The sequence below is a fragment of the Solanum verrucosum genome, unplaced genomic scaffold, assembly GCF_900185275.1.
Source record: "Solanum verrucosum unplaced genomic scaffold, falcon-dt-bn FXZP01001237.1, whole genome shotgun sequence".
Taxonomy (NCBI): Eukaryota; Viridiplantae; Streptophyta; class Magnoliopsida; order Solanales; family Solanaceae; genus Solanum; species Solanum verrucosum.
In genome coordinates, this window is record NW_026019558.1 from 682,193 (window position 1) to 709,695 (window position 27,503).

The following is a 27,503-nucleotide window of genomic DNA, read 5'->3' on the forward strand; positions in this document are numbered from 1 at the left end:
TTGGCCTAAGGTTGATAATGTTGATTTTAATTCGGGTAATTAGGCCTCGTTTATTAATTTTTGCGTTAATTGTATGTTTTTAGACTACAAACAAGCAGGAAGAATTCGGAATGGGAAGATTCAAGGGCCTTAGGGATTCAAGCTTGGATTCAAGGTAGGTGATGGTTGTGATTTCATGTTGGTGTGATAAATGTTTGTAATTGCTTCATTATAATGCATGTATGTATGCGAATGTTGCATTATTGATCACCTAATCGTAAATGAGTCTAATTGAATAATTGTATGCCATGAATCACCTCTTGTTGTATGATTGTGAGAATATACATTGTTATTGTGATTGTGGTTTGTTAAATGTGCGGGTGTCATGATCCAACACACTAATTGGGATCGGTTGCCACGTTTCGGCATAAACATTGGATCGGTTGCCACGTTTCGGCATAAATATGGGATCGGTTGTCACGTTTCGGTATAAACATTGGATCGGATACCACGTTCTGGTATGCTAACAGTTTGGGTGTGGGTTCCATGAGAGGACCATTGAATTGGGTTCCGTGAGAGAACCATTGAATTGTGTTGTCTATCTACTTGTGATGATTACGTTCATATCTAATGATAATTGATATTGGAAGACTGTATGTTGCTCTAAATTGATAACCAATGATTATTATTGAGAATGTAGGATGCTACATTGATCCTGAAAAGATGACTAATGTTATATATGTTCGGTATATGCCTATTTTATAATGTTGTGGTTACTTGCATGTGTTTCACCTTTGGGATAGTCGTGTGATCCTACCAGTACACTTTGGTTGTGTAATGATACTGCACTTGCTCTTTCTTTGTTGAGTACAGGGCATCTTCAGGTGGCTATTGATAGACCTCAACTAGGTGACTATTGAGCGTGTCTGGATTCAAGGATGAGCCAGTTCTTTCAGGCTGACATGGATCTCCCTTGTTTAAGTTTACTCTCTTTGGACTCAGACTATTTGTTCAAAGTGTTTTGTTTAGTTTTGGGGTTGTACCCGTGATTCTTAGACTTGTCGTTAGTAGAGTTTTGGTACAATGACTTTCAGGTTCTAGGGGTTGTTCTTTCACGTTAGTTTGGTTAGTTGTTTGTTAAAACCTTGGAGTTTATGGGGACTCCATTTTTATAGTCATCTAAACCTGCATTTGTATATTTAAATCCCTTAGTTTTCATAAAAATTATTTGTTTGGGTTGTAGTAATGGTTCTCCCACCGGAGGGTTTGTGTGTGTGTCAATCACAACAGTCTGGGTCGTGACAAAGTTGATATAAGAGCCCTAGGTTCGTTGATCTCATTGTACCAAAACGAGTCTAGTAGAGTCTTACGGAACGATACGATAACATTCGTACTTTTCTTCGAGAGGCTATAAGACTTTAGGAAAAACTCACTTCTTTCTACCCCTTCGTTCTATGACTTGAATCCAATTGGTATTTGGGTGATATAAATTGGTATCTTTCCTCCTTCACTCTACAGTCCGAAATAGAGCAACAAAAGTGGTAACACCATCACTAGCAAGAAAGGATGTGTATAGACTACTGACAATTGAATAGGGTCACCATTCAGAACAAATATCCATTACCTCAGATAGATGACCTTTTTGACCAATTGCAAGGTGTATCGATTTTCTCTAAGATTGATTTAAGGTCTGTTACCATCTGTTAAAGATTGAGACGATTAAGAATTGGGTTCGACCAAGTTCTATGATTGAAATTAGCAGTTTTGTGGGGCTCGCTAGCTATTATTGTTGCTTGTGGTATGAGTTGAGTCCAATTAGTATCTACCGATTCCAATTGGTATCTCAAAAAAAGTGAACTAGACACCGTAATCCCGGATGAAGGGACATAAGCAAGTTAATTGGAACTGAGAAGATTCCAATTGGTATCTGGCCTTGGGGGCCGTATAAGCACGGATCATCAGTAACGGTCGTCTATAGAACGAACTAATTAAAGAATTTGGATTTTATCTGCAAGTTGTAACTACTTGAGTGTCGTGAAACTTGTTAAGAAAAGAAAGTCATCACAATATTAGGTTTAAGGGTCTAAATAAATTACGATGTGGTTCGTAAGTGAGAAATCTAGACGTGTGTTGCGATCAACTGATAACCGGGTAAGAGTCTCGGTGTATCCTGGGGATATGTGTGTGGTAGTGTTGAAACAATGTAAAAGGATTTTAAAGTGCGTACTTCGTTGGGTTGACCGGGGGATAGACAATGATTGTCCTAGCTAAAGGGATTTTCTTAAATGACTATGTCACTCCCCAAGCCTACACCCTGGGCGGGAATGGCACTCGAGAACCATTGTTGGCCCCTAGTGAACCCTTGGCCTGGTTTACTTACTCAACGGAAGACTATATGCATATTTATAATGATCAAAAGCACTATACTCACTTGAATAATATCATAACTTACAATGTCTAAAAATCAACATTCAACTTCGCCAAAATAACAACCTCAAGTCTCAAAAACAGAAGCCAATAATAAAGTAGTGACAAATGAATTTAACTAACGGATTGTCTGTCTATGAAGCCTCTAAACAACTGAGATGGATGTCGGGACAGGCCCAGGACATACTAATGAACTAATAATAAAACTGAAAACAATAAAAGGAGTCCTCTAGAATGCAAAGAAGTTCACCAACAGACTCTGAACTGCTCACTGGATCAACGATGCGCTGAATGCAGTTCCTAGTTACCTGCGTCTACATCATAATAAGATGCAGGCCAACTGTCATCAGTACATTGAATTTACTAGTATGCGAGTTGGAACTCTAAACACAACATAGGCTTGAAAGGAATCTGAAGAAATTACCGGGCTTAACATAACTGAACTTATTTCAATATAAAGTAGTTTAAAACAAGTGTAATATAAAGAAAAGTTGTTTAAAACATGATGTCAACTCTGTGTGTATGCAAAGATACACTATAACTCTGAAATGAATGTAAAAATACAATAAAATTGTGTATATAAGAATACATTTACTTCCGTGGGAGTTTCTCTAACCGACAACCATCACGTAAGAACTATTGTGATGATACAACGTTTTGCCCCATGCTGCCAGGGCCGTCCTATAACTTGTCAAGGGTATAGAACCTTAACTACTAAGTGGATCCACTAGTCTATGCTAAAAAGCACTAAAGGAATCATCTAAAAAGTATGACCCTTTTCTAATCATGGTGGCTACATGGTTTATGGAAGCTGTGAGTTGTCTGAAATCTCCCCCATAACGGGGGTCAATACTACTCCCAAAAATATAATATTAGCTCTTATGTTTAAAAACATACTTCTTCTGTGATTTGAGATTAGTGTTCAAAACTTAGCTCAAATGCTATCTTGAAAATCAAAGTTTCCCCTCTTGCTACATTTAGAAAGCGATTACTCTTTTCTGAAAACTATCCCGAAGGCTCTTTGGAAATCGAGGTTTCCTTTCTTGTTTAAATGTGAAAACATTTTAAACCCTTTGGGAATACATAGTCCCCATATACTTTTGATGAAATGAACTTCACGCTTTACTCTTTACTCAACTTGAACTTTAAGTCTGAAAACAAAGTTAAAACATTTGAAAAAAAAAGACTTTTGAAAAACTCTAAGAACTTCTCTTGACTTTGATCTTAACTGATCTTGACTTGACTCTTAACTGGTCCTTGAATTGAATTATGGATTCAAGGATTGTGATTTCTGATTGGAAAGATCTCATGATGTTTAGGAATGATTTTAGATAGCTAAACATGAGAAAATGATCAAGAATTGATACTGGGGAACTGCTCCGCGACGCGGAGGTGATTTAAAATCTTAGGTCGTGAATTAACTTTTTAGGCAGAACGCTCTGTGTCCTCTCTGCGACACGAAATAACTTTTCCCAAAACTAGGGAGTGGGTCCGCGACGCGGAGACACTACCAGATTTCGACCGACGAAATTTCTTCCTCATTTTCAACTCTAAACCCTCTAAACTTCGATAGTTCTTTCCCCAAACACTTAGAATCATTTATACCATCAAATAACATTAGATTCTACTCGAAAACACAACTAAAAACGTGAATCAATCTCAAGAAAACTCCAACAACACAACCCACTAGGATTCATAGGAATTTCATTAAGAATTCAATGAATTTACTTTCAAATCAAACATATTTCGCTGAATTGAATCATGATTGGCACGTGGGTGAGCTAACCCAACGCTATGTGATCTCACATACCTTGTAGGGATCACCCTCGAAGAAATCCACAAGCTAATCTCGACGAATCTTGAACAAATCTTGAACGTTCTTCTTCTTTCTCCAAGCCCTAACGTGAAATTCACTTTTCTAAAACTGACTAAAATCAGATTTACCCCAATTAAACTCAGAAAAATGAATTAGAATAGTTAGGCAAGGAAAATACTAAATTACCCTTCAAAAATCTAGATTAGACTTTCCTTAATCCAACATCCCGCATTCCAGATGGCATGACTTACTCATACAAACTCGAAATCGCACAAACTCGGGGGAGTTGGAAAGATCATTCCAAGAGATTTCCTACAATATCTGGAAGTACCTCTAACTCATCCTGAGCTAGATGTTATGGCCGTTTAAAGTTGACCAAAAACTCACTTTTCCTAACGTAAACAAATTTCTAGATTTTTTAATTATTTCCAAAAATGAATATTTCCAGTTCTAAGCTCTTCCTAGCTATTTCAAATTGCGACATGTTACAATATCTCCCCCTTGGGTACATTCATCCTCGAATGAGATTACTCTTACTAGGCTAAGGGTGGTAACATCAGGTTCAAACACCCAACAAGAAAATGCATATGAACAACATGCTTACTCATAATTTAACGAGTACTAAGAAGATAATTAGTACCTTGGTCTGCACTTTCTACGGATTCAAAGAGATGTGGATATCTCTTCTTCTTATCCTCCTCATCTTCCCAAGTAGCTTCCTCAACAAATTGGTTCCTCTAAAGGGCTTTGACCGATGCTACCTCTTTTGTCCTCAACTTGCGAACTTAGCGATCTAGAATCTGAACAAGAATCTCCTCATAAGATAAGCTATCCTTGATCTCAATATTTTCAGTTGGTATGATCAATGAAGGATCGCCTATGCATTTCTTCAATATGGAGATGTGAAACACCGGATGAACTGCGACTAACTCTTGTGGTAGCTCCAACTCATAAGCTACATTACCTACCCTTTTCGATATTCTATAAGGGCCAATATACCGGGGACTAAGCTTCCCCTTTTTACCAAACCTCATAACACCCTTCATGGGTGAAACTTTAAGATATATCCAATCATCTACTTCAAACTCTAACTCCCTTCTCCTAACATCAGTGTAGGATTTATGACGACTCTGCGCCATTTTCAACCTCTCTTGAATCACTTGCACCTTCTCCATAGCTTGATGAACCAAATCTGGTCCTATCAACCCTACTTCACCAACTTTAAACAATCCAATAGGAGATCTGCATCTTCTCCCATAAAGAGCTTCATATGGAGTCATCTGGATGCTAGAGTGGTAACTATTATTGTATGCAAATTCAATAAAAGGTAGGTGATCATCCCAATTACCCTTGAGCTCAATCACATAAGCCCTCAACATATCTTCTAAGGTCTGAATATTGCACTCTGCTTCCCCATCAATCTGAGGATGAAATGCAGTACTTAAGTTCACCTTTGAACCCAAACCTTTCTGAAAAGATTTCCAGAATTGTGCACTAAATTGAGCACCTCTATCTGAAATAATGGGAGACTAGGACTCCATGACGTCTTACCACCTCATGAATATATAACCTGGCATAATCCTCTACTAAATGGGTGGTCTTTACCAGCAAAAAGTGGGCTGATTTTGTCATTCTGTCGACAATCACCTAAATAGAATCATGTCGCCTGCGAGACCTTGGCAAACCTATGATGAAGTCCATATTAATCATCTCCCACTTCCATTCCAGAAGTTCTATATTCTGAGCCAAACCATCGGCCCTTTGGTGCTTTACTTTAACTTGTTGGTAATTTGGACACTTAGCAACAAATTCTGCAATGCCCTTCTTCATACTATTCCACCAATAGACTTTTCTCAATACGCGATACATCTTTGTGGAACCCGGATGAATGGAATGTCTGGAGCTCTGAGCTTCCTCCATGATCCTCTCTTGGAGTCCATCTACCATTGGTACGCACAATCTGCCTTGATACCTTAACACACCATCTCCCCCTTGTTCAAAAGCCATTACTTTTTGCTTATGAACATTTACCTTTAATTCAAGCAAAATAGGGTCTTGGTATTTCTTGCCTTTTACTTTTGACACTAATGATGATTCATCCCTATTCATTACCACTACTCCTCTTTTTGTGGAATCCATAAGTCTGACTCCCAGGAGTGCAAGTCTATGCATATCTTTTGCTAACTCTTTTTTTTCTTCCTCAACATGGGTGTTACTATCCATAGACAACCTTCTTAAGGCATCAGCAACAACATTAGCCTTACCTGGGTGGTAAAGAATACTCATGTCAGAATCCTTGAGTAATTCTAACCACCTCCTCTGTCTGAGATTGAGCTCTTTCTGAGTAAACACATACAGAAGGCTCTTGTGATCGGTGAACACATCCACATGAACACCATAAAGATAATGTTGCCATATTTTCAAAGCAAATACCACAACAGCCAATTCTAAATCATGGGTTGGGTAGTTCTCCTCATGAACTTTCAACTGTCTGGAGGCATAAGCTATAACCTTGTCATTCTGCATTAATACACAACCCAAACCAGCTCTAGATGCATCACAATACACCACAAAGCCTTGCGTACCTTCTGGTAAGGTCAATATTGGGGCAGTAGTCAACCTCTTTTTCAATTCCTGAAAGCTTTTCTCACAACTTTCAGACCATTGAAACTTCATTGTTTTCTGAGTCAACTTGGTCAAAGGGAATGAAATAGACGAGAACCCCTCTACAAACCTTCTATAATAGCCAGCTAAACCCAAGAAACTCCTAATATCAGTTAGAGAGATGGGTCTAGACCAATTCTGCACTACCTCAATCTTTTGGGTATCAACTTTAATTCTCTCTCCAAACACGATGTGGCCTAAGAATGCCACAGATTCAACCCAAAACTCACACTTAGAGAACTTGACATACAACTCTCTATCTTTTAAAGTTTGGAGAACTATTCTGAGATCACTAGCATGATCTTCTTCATTTCTTGAATAGATTAGTATCTCATCAATGAAGACGATAACAAACATATCTAAATAAGGTTTGAAGACTATATTCATAAGGTCCATGAACGCTAGTACATTAGTCAAACCAAAGGGCATGAGCAAAAACTCATAATGACCATAACGGGTCCTGAATGTTGTCTTTGGAATGTCACATTCCCTTACTTTCAAGTGATGGTAGCCATATCTGAGGTCTATCTTAGAGAAACAAGTGGCACCCTGAAGTTGATCGAAATGATCATTAATCCTTGGGAGAGGATATTTGTTCTTGATGGTAACCTTGTTCAACTGACGGTAATCTATATACATCCTAAGGGAACCATCTTTCTTTCTCACAAACAAGATCGGAGCGCCCCAAGGTGAGACACTTGGTCGAATAAATCCCTTATCTAAGAGATCCTTTAACTGCCTTTTAAGCTCTTCCAACTCTCCTAGTGCCATTCTATATGGTGGAATAGATATAGGACAAGTATCTTGAAGAAGGTCTATACCGAAGTCTATCTCTCTTTCGGGAGGGACTCCGGGAAGAAGATCTGGAAAAACTTCTAGAAACTCTCTTACTACTAAAACTGACTAAATAAGAGGTATCTCAACACTAGAGTCATTAACTCGGACTAAGTGATAGACACACCCCTTAGAAACTAACTTCCTTGCCTTAAGGTGCGAAATGAAACGACCATTAGGCACTGCTGAACTACTTTCCACTCTAAGACTGGCTCATTTGGAAACTGAAACTTGACAACTCGAGTTCTATAATCAACTGAAGCATAACAGGCATGAAGCAAGTCCATACCAGGAATGACATCAAAATCTACCATGTCTAACTCAATTAAATTAGCCATGGTACTCTTGTGATTGACGAAAATGGGACAATCACGATAGACTCTCTTTGCTAGAATAGACTCACCAACAGGTGTAGAAACACTGAATAGTTCACTAAGTTGCTCAGGAGTGACATCAAAATTCATAGCAACATATGGAGTTACAAAAGACAAACTCGCTCTTGGGTCTAGCAAAGCATAAACAGTAAAGTCAAAGACTTGGATCATACTAGTGACAACATCTGGCGAATCATCTTGCTCTTGGCGACTATTGATAGCATATAAGCGGTTTGTTCCTCCGCCAGTACCTGAAGTAGCTCCTCTAGGTGCAACTCTGTCTAGTGGAGCAGCTAAAGAAGACTGGGCTCTATTGCCCCCATTACTGTTATCCTGCTTGTTCTTTGGACAGTCTCGCATGAAATGACCATTTTGTCCACACTTGAAACAACCAGTGGAGCCTTCACGACAAGTACCTAAGTGAATGCTACCACACTTAGCGCAGGCAGGAGGCTTACTACCCCTTTGTGCCATGCTACCCTGAGAATAGGAAGGCTTGGCTTTGAAATCCCGACTATTGGTACCCGTTTTTATTCTTAGGTGCAGGTGCACTAGCAAATGATAAAGCAAGTCCCTTCTGTTTCTGCTGGAAGGATGACCAGTTGGCTTACTCTTCTGCTGCCCGGACTCACTCCCTGTCTTAGCTCTCTTGTTTCTGAACTCTTCCCTGTCCCTTAGCTTCTCTTCCTCAACCTGCTGCACATAGACCATCAACCTTGATATATCCATGTCCCCAATCAGCATCGCATCCCTACCTTCCTTACTCAACAGACGAGACAACCCAGCAACAAATTAGCTCATTCTACTCCTCATGTCCGCAACCATCTCCGGAGCATAACGGGATAATTGGGTGAACTTCAGCCCATATTCATGAACACTTAGAGACTCCTACTTAAGTGTGAGGAACTCACATACCTTGGCCTCTTTTAATTTTCGGGGAAAGAAACGCCCCAAGAAAGCGTCCTCAAAATAGGCCCAACTCGCAGGTGGTGCATCCTCAGCTCTACCCCCTTTCCACTGGTCGAACCAAGTCCTAGAGATATTCTTCAGTTGATATGCAACTAGCTCAACTCTCTCAGTATCAACAACATGCATCACATCAAACACCTTTTTCAGTTCATCAACGAAGTTCTCCGGATCCTCAGAAGTGCTTGAATCAGTGAAACTTGGAGGATTCATCCTCAAGAACTCACGAATCCTTGAAGTGTCAGCCTCTTCTTGTCGAGCTCCTCTTGGTTGCCCAACCTGGTTAGCCACATCTTGACTCAACATCGTTATGGCTTCTCTGAACTCAACATTGGTAACTTCCCCTTGCGGTTGCACTTCAGGTGCATTCAGTAACTCTTGCTCCTCAACATTCCTCCTAGCAGGATGACTTCTAACAGCTCTTCGTGGAGGCATGATTATCTGAAAACACGCGCAAGCACGGATTGGAAGGAAACTTTTTAGAGATCAAACTCTAACACACGAAATGAGTGAAAGAAGTGAGATAATTTTCCTAAATGTTACAGCCTCCTAATTATAGATCTGACGCGCTCACACCGATAACTAGGACTCTACAGAAGGCTTCATAGACTCCCATAGGACACTTGAACTCTGTGCTTTGATACCAAGTTTGTCACCCCCCGAGCCTACACCCTAGGCGGGACTGGCACTCGAGAACCAATACTGTCCCCCAACGAACCCTTGGCCTGACTTACTTACTCAGTGGAAGACTATATGCATATTTATAATGATCAAAAGCACTATACTCACTTGAATAATATCATAACTTAGAATGCTTAAAAATCAACATTTAACTTGACCAAAATGGCAACCTCAAGTCTCAAAAACAGAAGCCAATAATAAAGTAGTGACAAATGAATTTAACTAACTGACTGTTTGTCTATGAAGCCTCTAAACAACTGAGATGGATGCCGGGACAGGCCCACGATATCCTAATGAACTCATAATAAAATTGAAAAAAATAAAAGGAGTCCTCCGGAATGCAAGGAGGCTCACTAACAAACTTTGAATTGCTTACTGGATCAACGATGCGTTGGATGCCGATCCTAGTTACATGGGTCTGCATCATAATAAGATGCAGTCCAACTGGCATCAATACATTGAATGTATGAGTATGCCAGTTGGAATGCTAAACACAACAAAGGCTTGAAAGGAATCTGAAGAACTTACCTGACTCAACTCAACTCAACATAATTGAACTCATGTCAATATAAAGTAGTTTAAAACAAGTGCAATATAAAGAAAAGTTGTTTAAAAACATGATATCAACTCTGTGTGTATGCTAAGATACACTATAACTCTGAAATGTATGTAAAAATACAATAAAATTGTGTATATAAGAATACATTTACTTATGTGGGAGTTTCTCTAACCGACAACCATCACGAAAAAGATATTGTGATTATACATAGTTTTGCCTCACGCTGCCAGGACTGTCTTATACCTTGTCGAGGGTATAAAACCTGAACTACTAAGTGGATCCACTAGTCTATGCTAAAAAGCACTAAAGGAATCATGTAAAAAGCATGACCCTTTTCTACTCATGGTGGCTACATGGTTTATGGGGGTTGTGAGTTGTCTGAATTCTCCCCCATATCGGTGCTCAATACTACACCCAAAATTATAATATTAGCTCTTATGTTTAAAAACATACTTCTTTTGTGATTTGAGATTAGTGCGCAAAACTTAGCTCAAAGGCTATCTTGGAAATCAAAGTTTCCCCTTTTGCTTCATTTAGAAAGCGATTACTCTTTTCTGAAAACTATCCCGGAGGCTCTTTGGAAATCGAGGTTTCCTTTATTGTTTAAATGTGAAAACATTTTAAACCCTTTAGGAATACATAGTCCCCATATACTTTTGAAGAAATGAACTTCAAGCTTTACTCTTTACTCAACTTGAACTTTAAGTCTGAAAACAAAGTTAAAACATTTGAAAAAACAGACTTTTGGAAAACTCTAAGAACTTCTCTTGACTTTGATCCTAACTGCTTTTGACTTGACTCTTAACTGGTCCTTGAATTGAATTATGGATTAAAGGTTTGTGATTTCTGATTGGAAAGATCTCATGATGTTTAGGAATGATTTTAGATAGCAAAACATGAGAAAATGATCAGAAATCGATTCAGGGGAATTGCTCCGCGACGCGGAGGTGATTTAAAATCTTAGGTTGCGAATTAACTTTTTAGGCAGAATGCTTCATGTCTCCTCCGCGACACAAAATAACTTTTCCCAAAACTGGGGAGTCGGTCCGCAATGCGGAGACACTACCAGATTTCGATCGACGAAATTTCTCCCTCGTTTTTCAACTCTAAATCTTCTAAACTTCGATGGTTCTTTCCCCAAACACTTAGAATCATTTATACCATCTAATAGCATCAGATTCTACTTGAAAACACAACTAAAAACGTGAATCAATATCAAGAAAGCTCCAACAACACAACCCACAAGGATTTAGAGGAACTTCATCAAGAATTCAATGGATTTACTTTCAAATCAAACATATTTCGTTGAATAGAATCATGATTGGCGCATGAGTGAACTAACCCAACGCTATGTGATCTCACATACCTTGTAGGGATCACCCCCTATGAAATCCACAAGATAATCTCGATGAATCTTGAACGAATCTTGAACGAATCTTGAACGAATCTTGAACGTTCTTCTCCTTTCTCCTCTTTTCTCCTTTCTCCAAGACCTAGCGTGAAATTTACTTTTCTAAAACTGACTAAAATCAGACTTTAACCCAATTAAACTCCTCAAAACGAATTAAAATAGTTAGGTAAGGAAAAGACTAAATTACCCTTCAAAAATCCGGGTTAGACTTTCTTTAATCTAACAACCCACATTCCAAAGGGCGTAACTTACTCATACAAAGTCGGAATCGCAAAAACTCAGCGGCGTTGGAAAGATAATTACAAGAGCTTTCCTACAATATCTGGAAATACCTCTAACTCATCCTGAGCTAGATGTTATGGCCGTTTGAAGTTGACCTAAAACTCACTTTTCCTAACTTAAACAAATTTCCAGATTTTTTTATTATTTCCAAAAATGACTATTTCCAGTTCTAAGCTCTTCCTATATATTTCAAATTGTGAGATGTTACAGCCTAGTTATAGCCGGGAAATCTAGGGGAATATAGAAAAGAGAGGAACCCCATAAATTGTTGGCAGGGGTTCTGTTTTTGTCAAGGCCGCTGGGGCGGGATTTTCCCCGCCACAATGAGACCGCCAGTGTGGGATTTCTCCCGCCAGAGCGGGATAGGGCGAGACAAAATCTCAGCCTTGTCTCCCCTATTTTCCCTTAGTCACAATTATGGACCCTGAATCGTACTCAAATTAACCCCCGCGATCTAATTCATTGTTTAGCAATCGAATATAAGTTATAAAATGTGTTAAAATTGTGGAGAACCTGGGCATATGAGGAGGAAATTAGCGAGGCCGTGGAGGCTGGGGAAATGGTAATGCAGGTAGAGGAGTAGTGCAGCCAGGCAATGCGGTTTCCCGTTAAGAGGACATGACTCGGTTTTATGTTTTTCCCGGGTAAGACCGAGTTTGAGGGTGTGATGCAGTGGTCACAAGAGCTACTCTTGTCTGTGCCCGGATGACTATTATTTTGTTTGATCCGGGTTCTACTTATTTGTATGTGTCAGTTCAATTATCTTGGAATTTGATGTGGTTTGTGATATACTTGATGCCCCCATCCATGTTTCTACTCCAGTTGAAGAGTCAGTCATAGTCACCCAAGTATATTGTGTTGTCCTGTTGTGGTTATGAATTTTCAGATTGGGGTTGATTTGGTTATGTTGGATATGACAGACTTGATATAATCTTAGGCATGACTTGGTTGTCCCCCTATTATACCGGGCTTAATTGTAATACTAAGTCGGTAACTCTAGAGATCCCCGATAGGGAAAGATTAGAGTGGGAAGGGGTGTACAAGCCTAAACTAGATAAGATCATATCCTCCATTCGGGCCAGGAAACTGGTAGGGCAGGGTTGTTTGGCTTATTTGGCTCATGTTTGGAATGTTGAGGTTGAGTCTCCCTCTATTGAGTCTATTCCTGTGGTGTCAGAATTGAGAGAGCTTACAACTCAAATCCAAGGGCTTCATGATAAAGGTTTCATCCGTCCTAGTGCTTCCCCGTGGGGTGCTCCCACTACTAAAAAACTGCCAAAAAGAGACGGAAAAAAGTGACGGACTGCATTATTTTTTTTGCCAAAAGTGACGGAAAAGCAATGCAAGCAATCTCATCACTTTTTCAAAAGTGACAGACTTCGTCGCTATTGTTTTTTTTTAAAAAATATTTTTTTTGAAGAATGCGACATCGTCCGTCGCTTTAATTAATTTTTAATTTTTTTAGAATCTTGAAAAGCGACGGACAATGAGACGTCGCCCGTCACTTTTTTGGAAATAAAAATTTAAAAAATCCAGAAAGCGACGAACTAAAGGACCCTGTCTGTCGCATTTCTGGGTTTAAAAAAAAATAAAATTAAGAAAAACGGCGGACTAAAGGACCCTATTCGTCGCTTTTCTGGGTTTAAAAAAAAAATCCAGAAAAGCGACGAATAAAACCACCCTGTCCGTCACTTTTTCTGCAATTTTTTTGACAGTACCTGCAAAAGCAATTCAATTCAATTCAATTCAATTTAATTCAATTCCAGTTCAGCCTCAATCAAACACAAAATATTATAAAGAAGTTACACAAAATATAAAACAACAAACTTAAATTAACATTCAAAAATATCTAAATCACAATTTAAAGCCATAAAAAGTCTTTCAAAATTAAAAATAGTTCATAAAGACTATATTTTATCAAGATTTCTAAACTTCAACCTAATAATTTTTTCATAAATTCTATAAATCAAGATTTCTAAAGTTCACAACCTAAAGTTTAAAATCCTACAAGAATTCAAGATTTCTAAAGTTCCCAACTTAAAGTTCTAAAATCCCACAATAATTCAAGATTTTTAAAGTTCACAACCTAAAGTTCTAAAATCCTAAAATAATTCAAGATTTCTAAAGTTCACAACCTAAAGTTGTAAAATTCCACAATAATTCAAGTTCTCTAAAGTTCACAACTTCAAGTTCTAAAATCCTACAAAAATTCAAGTTTTCTAAAATTCATAACCTAAAGTTCTAAAATTCTACAATAATTCAAGATTTCTAACGTTTCACAACCTAAAGTTCTAAAATCCTACAATAATTCAAGATTTCTAAAGTTCACAACCTAAAGTTCTAAAATCCTACAATAATTCAAGATTGTTAACGTTAACAATCTTATAAAGTTCTAAAATCCAACAATAATTCAAGATTTCTAAAGTTCACAACCTAAAGTTTAAAATCCTACAATAATTCAAGATTTCTAACGTTCACAACTTAAAGTTCTAAAATCCCGCAATAATTCAAGATTTCTAAAGTTCACAACCTAAATTTCTAAAATTCTACAATAATTCAAGATTTCTAAACTTCACAACCTAAAGTTCTAAAACCCTACAAAAATTCAAGTTCTCTAAAGTTCACAACCTAAAGTTCTAAAATCCTATAAAAGTTCAAGTTCTCTAAAGTTCACAATTTAAAGTTTTAAAATCCTACAAAAATTCAAGTTCTCTAAAATTCACAACTTAAAGTTCTAAAATTCTAGAATAATTCAAGATTTCTAACGTTTCACAACCTAAAGTTCTAAAATCCTACAAAAATCAAGTCCTCTAAGGTTCACAACTTAAAGTTCTAAAATCCTACAATAATTAAGATTCCTAACGTTCACAACCTTATGAAGTTCTAAAATCCTACAAAAATTCAAGTTCTCTAAAGTTCACACATTTAAGTTCTAAAATCCTACAATGATTCAAGATTTCTAAAGTTAACAACCTGAAGTTCTAAAATCCTACAATTATTCAAGATTTCTAAAGTTCACAACCTAAAGTTTAAAATCCTACAATAATTCGAGACTTCTAAAGTTCACAACTTAAAGTTCTAAAATCCCACAATAATTCAAGATTTCTAAAGTTCACAACCTAAAGTTTTAAAATTCTACAATAACTCAAGATTTATAAAGTTCACAACCTAATTAAAGTTCAAAAATACTACAAAAATTCAAGTTCATATCTAATTTCTAGAATTTCTAAGTTCAAAATTTTCCAAGTTCAAGAATTTCTAAGTTCATGAATATAATTCAAGTAACCCAATTTTCAACAACAATATAATACATATAAGCACAAATAGAATGGTAAATTGAAAAATAAAACTAATCTCTAACTTCTAGCTTGTAATTATTTGTTAGTTCTAACTTCTAGTACCTAATTTACAATCATATTTAACAATCCCCAATTTTTCTAACTTCAACTTTCAAACTTACTAAATTCAAGAACTTCTAAGTTGGAAAATTCAACTAATCTAATTTCAACTTTCAGATACTATCCAATATTTTTCTAACTTCAAAGTAATCTAACTTTCATATACAATTGAATGTTTTTCTAACTTCAACCGTCAAACATACTAAATTCAAGAATTTCAAAGTTGGAAAATGCAACTAATCTAACTTCTAACTTTATAACTTCTAACTTCTAATTATTTGTTAGTTCTATATTCTAATAATCAATTCACAATCATATTAAAAAAAAACCCAATTTAGAAGAAAACCCTAAAATAAAAAATCCTCAATTCTCTACCTAACTAACAATAATCAAATATACAAATTAACAATTGAATAACACAATTCATCAAACTAAAACAATATAAGAATTTATAACAAATTAAATATACTAGAATTGAAAAACACTAAAATCAAACCCTAACCTTAACAAGCTAAGGAAAAGAGGCAGTGGGGACGACGGGTGGCGGTGTCGACGGGACAGGGCAACAACGGGACTAATGCTCAAGGAGAGAAGGGTGACGGCAGCGTGGGGTGGCGTGGGGCAGCGACATAGGCGGTGCAATAGTTGGTTTTAGAGAGAAGGGAGACAAGAGAGAAGAGAGCACCCGAAACTCCTGCTAATACACGGTTATCCGACAATTAATTATTTGGCTAAATTTACTTGACTTAATCTGATTTGAACAATTTTTATAATTAGGATCGAAAAAGGGGAAATATTAAGATTTTTATCTAAACGAAATATTTTGTAAACTTGTTTATTTTTTTTTATTTTTTTTAAGTAAGTAAAAGATGAATAGTTTAGTTAAGTAATTAATTCAAAATGGGTGTCTTTGGGGATTTTGAATTTTTAAAATCTTAAGATTAAGTAGCAGATATTGATAACCATATAAACACAATAAAAATAAAGAGGGAAAGAGACTTGGGCCCAAATCTGGTTTTCATGTCTGCCTGGACCAGTATTTGGGCCCATTTTCGTTTTGGACCTTTGGCCCATTTGAATAACCTGCACCTGTTCTAAACTAACATAAACAAATATTTTTTATCTTTGCGCCTCAGACCCAATTCTTCCACCTGTCCTAAACTTCTAACAAAAATAAGAATAATGACTAAATGGGCTTAGGCCCAATAAATAATAAAATACAATTTTTTATAATAAAGAGTGGGCCCTTGGCCCAAATTTCAGACTCTCCAATCTGTTGCATATTCTTCCGGGACTTGTTCGTCGATTTTAATGGCTGACTGACTCAGAAAGGGAATTTGAGCCTTTATGGCTCTCCCGAAATGCAAGGGAGGAAGATGAATTCATGATGAACTCAAGGCAAATTTCACATGCAACAAAAGGGAAATAAGTATTAGTATTTGAAAAATAATATCTCAAAAGGATACATCTGAATGACGATGAAAATTAATCGGTTGCGAAATAATAAGCGCATCGAAATGAGTACAACACTCAAGCTAAACAAATTAATTAAATTAAGACAACATGACAGGATAAATAGCGGTGATTATGAGCCCAAAGTCAAGCAATAGTCAGGGCCTCCAAACTAGGAGTAATTATTAGCCTAATCTAATAATTCTCGCACGATGCACACAATAAGCAACAAGAAAGTCGATGACTCAACATGGTTAGACAAGAACATCGAATGAATAACTCAACAAATCAGCAAACGAGAATTTAGGAAGAATATCTACATATTTAGGCAAAGGCTGGAAAATGGTTTTCTGAAAAAAAGGTAAGGGTCACTCTAACTAAACCGACACCTTACGAAGACGGTAATATGAACGCAACACCATGAGTTTAATCGAAACAGCTGTGGATATCAGATTAACGACTAATATTTATATCATATCGACAAAAATAAGAGCAAGCAGCGTAAGGTCGAAATGACACAACCCGAACGGATTATAATAGGAACTTGACTCACAATTAAAATTCTAACACAACTTAACTGGTTAAAAATCCAAACGAAACATGCCGATGACATTCAAACAAATAAATTTAAGAATAGATAGTGTAAACACCCTTAAAATATACAACAAAGAAACAACAAATCTAGGTTCGAATCAACAAGATAAAAAATGATGCCCACTGGTAGACAATGAAATTACTAAAGTGTCGCAACTAAGGCGTATCAAGACGTCAAGAACTTAATAACTATCAGCAGGAAACAAACTTCCAGAATACCAGTAAGACACCATTTTGAAACATAAAGGAAGAAAAATCATACGAAGGAGGCGGCCTTACCTTTCTGAAAGCAACGGACGGGGACGAGACAAGCTAGAAGAACCGCGACTTTACCACCGACTTTTGGAAAAATTTCAAGGAATCCGGCAGATTCCCAGCAACCCACGAACAAGAAAAAGAAAGTATATTCTAGAATGTGTTTCTTATATGAATGTCGTAGCTTAAGAATTCTTTTTCTCGATAAGTTTTTGCCAGAGGATATATTTCTCAAACTCTCTGCCCTAACTATAGAGGAAGAAGAGATATTTGTAGATGAAACTAGGGTAGAAAAATGGGGGGGAAGGACTGATTTTTTTGGGTAAGGACCCATTTCAAAATTCAAATCCGAAAAGCCATTCACCAATTTAGGGAAACACCATTTTCTGAGATCTTCAACCCCATTTCGTAAGAGGAAAGGGGAGATGGACGAGCTCGATCGATCGAGCGTACCCGATGCTCGACGTGGCTCAATCTCGCATCCCCAAGGACAAAATCACGCTGGCCTTGCTGCTGCTACTGTACGACGTTCTGGGTTTCATGTCGTTGAGTTGTTGGAGTTGACGCAATGCCTAGAGTCACATATTTTTACATTGCAGCTTCTCGGTTTCGCGTATGGAGTTTGGAGTGCACGCGTTCTCCACTACAAAGAAGAAAACGCTACAGGGGTCTGCTGGTAATGTGTTGTTGTTATACGTAATGTATGTTGGGTTCTTTTTGGGAAAGTAATTGGAATTGGGTGGGTCAGAGCTAAAGAAAATGGGTCGACTTAGTTAATAGAAGTTGGGATTGGTTTGGGTTGGGAAATATGGAGCTACTGGGCCTGGGATTGGGTTATTTGGTGGGTTGCTGGAAGGGTGAATGGGATTGGAGATTGGGTTTAAAGTATGGTAGCCTAATGAATTAAACCAAATCAAATCACGATTGGCCAATCGAAACTACAAACTTAGCCAGATCGATTTTAATTTGCGAATTCGGCTAAAATTTAGACAAGATGAATTATCTAATTAGTTAACAAACTTCTTAATTTTAACGACATTAATTAATTTAACTAAAACATAATTAAAATTAGATGCAAATTAATTGACTTGAAATTACAACCATAACTTAGACCAAACTGAATTAATAAAATATTTAATTTGAAATGTGAAATCTTTTGGGATGATTATTAAATATTTATAAAAACATATTAATAATATATATAATTATATGCAACAAATTTATTATTCAAAAGTTATAAGATTTACAAGGGTATTTTAAAACTTGAAAATTGTAACCATAACCTAAACTAAAGTGAATTAATAAAACACTTAACTAAAATGTAACGTCTTTGGAGATGATTTTATAAAATATACTAATTAGGTAAAAACATATTTATTATCTAAAATATTGTAGAAATGACTAAAAATCATCAAAACCTATAAAACATTTCGAATTTTTATAAAACTAATACTTCAAATAGTTTGAAATTAAGAAGTTAGAAAATTAATTTCTATCGTGGGGGTCAAAATTGGGTGTCAACAATTGTCTGTCATTCGACTTGAATTGATGATAGAAATTCGAGGAAAATGAAATTGACTAATCCAATTTTGACCGACCACATCTTCATCTTTCGGAAATGAGATTTGGTAAGGACCTTAGGAATTATGGCCGAACCCCGGAAGTGGGTTTCCTACATACCTCAGGGTATATGAGAATTTAGGCCACTTGTAGTTCAGTACGCTTAATTTGATGCACGATTTTAAAGGAATTCAAAAGTCATCCCGATATCGAATTATGGAGGTACCGAAATGCTTGAGAAAAATATTTAAGAGTGAATATTGGAATACAACCGAGTTTTCAATATTGATCTTGCCTACATATCCCTCAACATAGGGAATCAGGCTGCTTGTAGTTCGACTCAATCGGTTGAAAAGGAAATCTATTATGCAGGATGACATTTGGTTCTGGGAAAGCAACAAAGTGAGTCGAGTATGAAAATGAGGCTTGCAACCTCTTAGTCATGAATGTGGTGCACTTCACACCCATAATTAAGAACTTACACGGACATAATTTCTAAAGCTCTTGGTGCATCGTTACTCAGATTGGAAAGATGCCTCTAGTGGAAACCAAAAATTTCCGGATGCGAAACTGAAACAAGGAAACCTAAGGAAAACCCACATGCCTTCTGATAGGGGTGTGGTTTGATTGTGGTGGAAGTCGCTCTTCCACTCGCGTCCTAAGAGTTTGGCACTCCTTTTTGGACTATGTCCCAGTTCGCTGCTAAGAAAAAGTTCAGCGTAGTGCTACATCCTTTTTGATGTCGTCCGTACCTGTGGTTTGTTTTGAGTATTCATCCTCTTGGATGCTCTCGACAAAGACTGAGATAAAATTCATTAGCATAAAAAATGCAATTCAAATGGAGAGACATTGCCTTTTACTTTTACCGCGTTGATATTTAATTTCTCCCCTTGAACATTGACGTCAACTTCATCGGGTTCGACGTAAAGCAAATAAAACTTGTATCTTATATTTACAATATAATCTTCAATATAGTCTTTCTTTGATGTTGAAGTAATAAAATAGGCTGATGTAGTATGTTGATAACTCTCTTGATGTCGTTGTTGATGGCTTTCTTGATACTTTCCCGCGATGCATTACTCTTTCTCTTGCGGTGCATGAATCTTTTTATTGCGACTCATGATTTTTATCTTGGAATGCATGATTTCCTTCTCTTGCAATGCATGACTTCTTTCTCTTGATGTGCATGACTTCTCTGCTATGTATGACTTTCTCCTCTTGCTATGCATGACCTCTTTCTCTCGCTATGCATGATTTCCTTCTCTTACTATGCATGACTTCTTTCTCTTGCTATGCATGATTTCCTTCTCTTACTATGCATGACTTATTTTTCTTGCTACACATGATTTCTTTCTCTTGCTATGCATCATCGGGGTTTTCATTTGTTCAATCTCCGAACATAGTTGCAATGTTCATTACGAACCTCGCTTTGCTAAGAATTTGAATGAAATAATGCTACTCATATTAGCAGTTCTTTGGTATAAGAAACATAAAAAATTTCTTGCATCCACATAAAGATTGTCAATTTTGGAGAGATCCTCGCCCTTTTGACTTCTCCATGTTCATTTAATGGAGGAATATGATGATCTCGAGGCAAACATATAGACCTGCATCCACAGAAAAATCGTTAGTTTAAAGTGAACTGATCTGTGTCGATTCTTTCGATTGTCTGCTCCTTGTCTTGCTATCTCCGATTGATTTATCCGATATCCCACCTATTGATAGATAAGACAAAATATTTTTATGCAAAAATAATTGAAACACGAAAGAAAAGTTTTAAGGAAAATAGATTTTCAAAAAATAATATTTTGAAAAGGTCACTGCCAAGTGTCATGTCATGTCGAGCCTTAATGAACGTCTTTGAAGCCGATGCTTTGAGATTTATCTGATTACTTGCTGGGCAGTATCCAAAGTTGTTCCGAGCTTCCGATGAACCTTATTGAAATTTTTGAGGTCATCCTCAAAAATTTCTGTCCCAGTTGTAATTATTAACGTAACTTCAGTCTTGACTTTGTTGGAAAGATCTTCTTCTTGAGAATTTTTGAGTTCCTCTCAAAAGTTTTGTCCCAAACTCCAACTTAAACAAGAACTGGCCTGGAACTATATGTAAGGGCACTCTCATCCACTGGCCGAAGCGGAAGGGAATGAGCCTAAATCGACCCCCTTCTTTTTTCTTTAAAAATAGCAGTAAGGAGTAAGGAGATTAAACTCTCGGATGAGACTAAGCAGCTACCGACCATTCCCACGCGCCCTTGACCTATTTTGTTTAAGACCAAAAACCTATCTCTAAAGTGGAGCCTACTTTAAGTTGTCAAACAAGTGATGATTAAATGATAAAGATCTTACGGGAGATATGACCGAGCCGTTGTGGCGCCTACGTATCTCATTGAGGCAGGAATCAGGTCAAACGTAGTTTCCCTTCTCGAGGATTAACAAAAACAAGAAATTAACAAAGAAATCGACTGAGGCTGACACAGGCCGCCTACGTATCTCATTCTTGAGAATTCAGGTCGAACGTAGTTCAAGTACAAAGAAGAATATTAAAAGGGGATAAAGGGGTGATCGAGGCCGACATAAGCCGCCTACGTATCTCATTCTTGAGAATTCAGGTCAGACGTAGTTCATTACAAAAGGGATAAAATTTTAAACAAAGCAATTAAAAGCAAATAGAGCGATTACATGGAAATAACTAAAGCACAAACTGAAGCTTCACACATAGTATCTCTTGATAGCATCTGAGTTGATCGGTTTTGGCCATTCGATGCCATCCATCTCCGAGAGGACCAAGGCACCTCCAGATAATACTTTGCGAACCATGTAGGGTCCTTGCTAGTTTGGCGCAAATTTCCCTTTGTACACATCCTGATGTGGGAAAATGCATTTGAGAACCAACTGGCCGATTTCAAATATCTTGGCTCTTATTTTCTTGTGGAAAGCACGAATCATTCTCTGTCGATACAGTAGTCTATGACAAACAACAACCATTCTCTTCTCATTAATCAATGTTAACTGATCAATACGCTTACGAACCCATTCAGCATCATTCAATTCAGCTTCTTGGATGATTCTCAATGAAGGTATTTCAACTTCTACATGTATGACTTCTTCTGTTCCGTATACTAGCAAATATGGAGTAGCTCCAACTAATGTCCTGACAGTCGTTTGGTAACCCAACAAAGCATACGACAGCATCTCATGCCAACCTCTGCGATTATCAATCATTTTCGTCAAAATCTTCTTTATGTTCTTGTTGGCGGCTTCTACAACTCCATTCATTTGGGAACGATAGACAGTTGAATTCCGGTGTGTGATCTTGAATTATTCACATATCTCTCTCATTAAATGATTGTTGAGATTTGCTCCATTATCAGTGATGATGGATTCTGGTACTCCAAACCTACATATCAAATTGTTGCGAACAAAATCAGCTACAACTTTCTTGGTCACCGACTTATATGAAGCTGCTTCCACCCACTTGGTGAAGTAGTCAATACCAACCAAAATGAATATGTGTCTGTTAGAGGCAACTATCTCTATTGGGCCACTGACATCCATGCCCCAAGCTACAAATGGCCAAGGTGAACTCATAACATTGAGTTCGTGAGGTGAGACTCGAATCAAATCACTATGCACTTGACATTTGTGACATTTCTGCACAAACTTGCAACAATCATGTTCCATAGTCATCCAGAAATAACCGGCTTGGAGGATCTTCCTCGCCAAAGTGACCCCATTCATGTGAGTGCCACAAACTCCGGCATGTATTGGTTCCATAAGCTTTGCAGCTTCACTAGCATCAACACATCTAAGGAGACCTTAATCTGGAGTCCTCTTATAAAGAATTTCCCCACTTGCGAAGAAATTGAGGGCCATATGGCGTATCGACTTCTTCTAGTTGAACGTTAAATTCTCAGGATAAGTCTCGATCTCTAAATACTTCTTGATGTCAAAATACAAAGGCAAACCATCTGGTTCTGCTTTAACATGTGAACAATGGACAGGCTACTCATATACCTCTATATCCACTTGATCAATATAACTTGTAACTGTATTTTTAATCATTGATGCTATGGTGGCAAGAGCATCAGCCAACTCATTCTGTGTCCTGGGAGTGTGCCTAAATTCAATCTTGCGGAAATCTCTTAAACAACTTCTGTATATACCGCACATACGGTGTGATCTTTGGGTTCTTCACAGTCCATTCTCCTTGAACTTGGTGAAGTAGCAAATCTGAATCTCCAATAACCAACAACTCATGAACATTCATGTCGATGGCCATCTTGAACCAATGATACAAGCCACGTATTCTGCCATGTTGTTCGTGCAATCAAATCGGAGTTTAGCTGCCACATGATAGTGTTGACCAGATTCTGACACTAAGACTACTCCGATACCTTTCCCTTGATGGTTCGCCGCTCCATCAAAGAACACTCTCCAACCAGGGTACGCTTCAGAAATATCTTCACCCACAAATGCAACTTCTTTATCGGGAAAATAAGTCTTGAGCGATTCATACTCTTCATCAACAGGATTCTCCACAAGATGATCAGCCAAGACTTGTGCTTTTATCGCCTTCTGGGTCACATACGCAATGTCAAACTCACTCAAGAGCATTTTCCATTTAGCCAACTTCCCAGTCGGCATTGCTTTCTAGAAAATATACTTCAACGGGTCCATCCTGGAAATAAGGTATGTGGTATAAGAATACAAATAATGTCTCAACTTCTGAGCAATCGAAGTCAAATCACAACACGTTCTCTCCAAAAGGGTGTAACGATCCTTATATGGAGTGAATTTTTTGCTCAAGTAATAAATAGCTCGCTCCTTCTTCCCAGTCTCATCATATTGACCAAGCATGCATCCAAATGCATTATCCGAGACCGACAAATATAGTAACAACGGACTCCCTTCTCGCAGAGGAACCAACACCGGTAGATTGGACAAATAGTTCTTGATGGCATCAAAAGCAGTTTGACATTCTCCGGTCAACTTGGTCAAGGCATCTTTTTTCAACAAGCTATAAATCGATTGATGTAGTTCAACCTTCTTAGAAAACTCATCACCTCTTTCTTGGTCTTCGGAGGAGGTAATTCCTGAATCGCTTTGATCTTGGAAGGATCAAGCTCAGTGCCTCTTCTGCTAACTATAAATCCTAACAACTTTCCAGCTGGCACCCCAAAAGCACACTTGGTGGGATTTAACTTCAAATTGTATCAGCGTAGACGATCAAAGAATTTCCTCAAGTGAGTCAAGTGATCCGAACTCTCACAGGACTTGATTATGACATCATCTACATACACCTCGATCGCCTTGTGAATCATGTCGTGAAATATGGTCGTCATAGCCCTCATGTAAGTAGCACCGACATTTTTGAGACCAAATGGCATCACCCGATAATGATATACACCCCAAGGCGTAATGAAAGTTGTCTTTTCTGAATCTTCTTCATCCATCAGGATCTGGTGGTAACCCGCATAACAATCCACAAATGACTACATCTCATGCTTAGCACAGTTTTCAATGAGAATGTGAATGTTTGGCAATAGAAAATTATCTTTCGGGCTAGCTTTGTTAATATCTCTGTAGTCAACACCAATTTTGATTTTTCCGTCTTTCTTGGCAACCGGAACAACGTTGGCTAACCAAGTAGGATACTGCGTCACTTTCACTACTTGAGACTCGATCTGTTTGGTAATCTCCTCTTTGATCTTCAAACTCAACTCAAGCTTAAACTTTCGAGTCTTTTGCTTTACTAGACTGAATTCTGGATTAATCGGCAACTTGTGGGACACCATATTCGTACTCAGCCCTGGCATATCTCTGTAAGACCAGGCAAATACATAAATGTATTCTCTAAACAAACGAACCAGGTCCGTTCTTTGAGTTTCGGTCAAATGGACACTAATTCTGACTTCTCTGACAGACTCCTCATCTCCGAGATTCACAGTCTCGATTTCCTTCAAATTCGGCTTGTGTTGATTCTCAAATTGTTGAAACTCTTCGGCAATATGTTCGGGTACCTAATTTTCTTCTTCATATTCCTCGCACTCATCATCACCTGTCTCATTTTGTTCATTCGGTTCATGACATGACATAACATTGACAGGTTTTAAATTAATATTACTGAAATTATAAACAAACAAAGTTAGGAAAATAAAAAATATATAGATAAGTAAACAAATTTTGATAAAAGAGGCTTTCATTTGAATTGAAAAATAAGAACAAACTTTGGCCATGGCCAAGGGACATTTTACCTTTTTAAACATCATAGGGGAATTTAAAAACTTCAAACAAATAAAAACTGTATAAAGGGTGGGTCTCGAGCCTCTTCCGGACTACCACCGATTTTAAAAACAAACATAAGCATATGTCTTTTCTACCAAGCTGCACGGGAAATTAGGAGTGGTGTGGAGGTCCAATTTTGCAATTGCTCATCAGGTTCTACATCACGGATGCTCGATGTCCCAGCCTCTTCCTCAATAGCCGCATCAATCTCCTCAAAAAGCCCTAGATTCCTTCCCCGAGACCATCATCATTGACATATCCTTGCACCGGGAATGACTGGTGCAAATGGGGAATTGGCTTGGCCAATGCTTGATCAACACTCTTGTTCTTCATCTCTGCTTCGCCTTCTGTTGGAACATACCCCAAGCCAAACTTTGCTCCTTTGGCGGGGATTTGGATAGACTTGACAATTCCTTGAAAGTGCTTCCCCAATCCAAAACCTGGTTTGAAACAATTTCGGAGCATGACAGTTGCAATCATCTTGTACATGGAAGGCATAGGGGGCTGTGGGAACAAATCATCACCGGTGGCATTTACCAGTTCCACCGTGTAGAAATCACAACCTCGGGAGACTTCATCGATGATCGGCACATACCCATTGGAATGGCTTCCTTCACTGTGAATGACCAATTCCTCGTCCTTTCAGACAAATTTCATTAGTTGGTGAAGGGTAGAAGGCACAGCCCCATCCATGTGGATAAACGGTCTTCCCAGAAGCAAATTGTAGCTGGTATTGATGGCCAATACCTGAAACTCCACATTGAATTCTGCAAAACCCATCTGAATATCCAAGTTCACTGCCCCTATCGTGTCTCTCTGTACTTCATCGAAATCTCTCACATTGACCTGGTTTTGTTGAACTTTTCCCAAGTCGAATTTCAGCTTCTTGAGAGTCGAAAGCGGGCAGATGTTGAGCTCGGACGCATCGTCGACCAAAACAAGATTTATGACCTTGTCTCGGCACATAATTGTGACGTGCAGAGCTTTGTTATGCATCCTGCCTTCAAAGGGCAGCTCTTCGTCGCAAAAACTGATTATGTGTCCTCGAATGACCTGGTTTATCATGGCTGCTAGGTTGTCACTGTTAGTACCCATAGCCACATAAGTATCATCCAAAGCCCTCATCAGAGTATACCTATGCATTTGCGAACTCATCAACAAGGCCCATATAGAAATCTAAGCCGGCATCTTCTCCAAATGCTTCACAATCGAATAATCTTTTGGCTACATTTTTGTCACGACCCGAGCGAACACCCTGGGCGGGACCGGCACTCGAACACCATTGTTGGCACCCAAGCGAACCCTTGGCTTGACTTTCTTAACTCGGCGGAAACCTAACTTAACAGAATAACTTCATGCAATGAAATGTCATAAGACAACTTAACTGATAAAATCTGGCCAAAAAGGTAACTCGAGTCTCAAGATAGAATATTTACATATAAACATAGATGAGAGACTCAATACTAACTGACTGACTATCTATGAAGCCTCTATAATACTGAGATGGATGTTGGGACAGACCTCACAACATCCTAATAAAACAAAACTAGGAAAAACGAAATAACAGAGTCCTCCGAAATGCAAGGAGGCTCACCACTGATTCTGGAGTGCTCAGCTGGATCAACGGCGTGTTGGATGCTGATCCTGGGTACCTGCGTCTGCATCATAATAAGATGCAGGCCAACTGGCATCAGTACATTGAATGTACGAGTATGCGAGCTGGACAACTAAACAACAACTTAAGCTTAAAAGAGATACAAAAGAGAACTTACCTTGGTTATGTTCAACTCATGAATAACTTAACTCAATATAAAGCAATAAGACACATGCAATATATATAAAGCTTGTAAAACTATTTAAAACATGACGTCAAAATCATATATTTAATATCATAAAAATACCATGCTTCCTCTCAAAGTCTACTTGTGCAATGCATGAATAAAGTCCCATACCCCCATCCATACTA

General features: G+C 37.9%; 1 pseudogene; it reads right to left on the reverse strand.

The window, feature by feature from the left end:
• Positions 1-2,600: 2,600 nt before the first annotated feature.
• LOC125816795 (uncharacterized) overlaps positions 2,601-27,503 on the reverse strand; it is a 34,679-nt pseudogene continuing 9,776 nt past the window's right edge.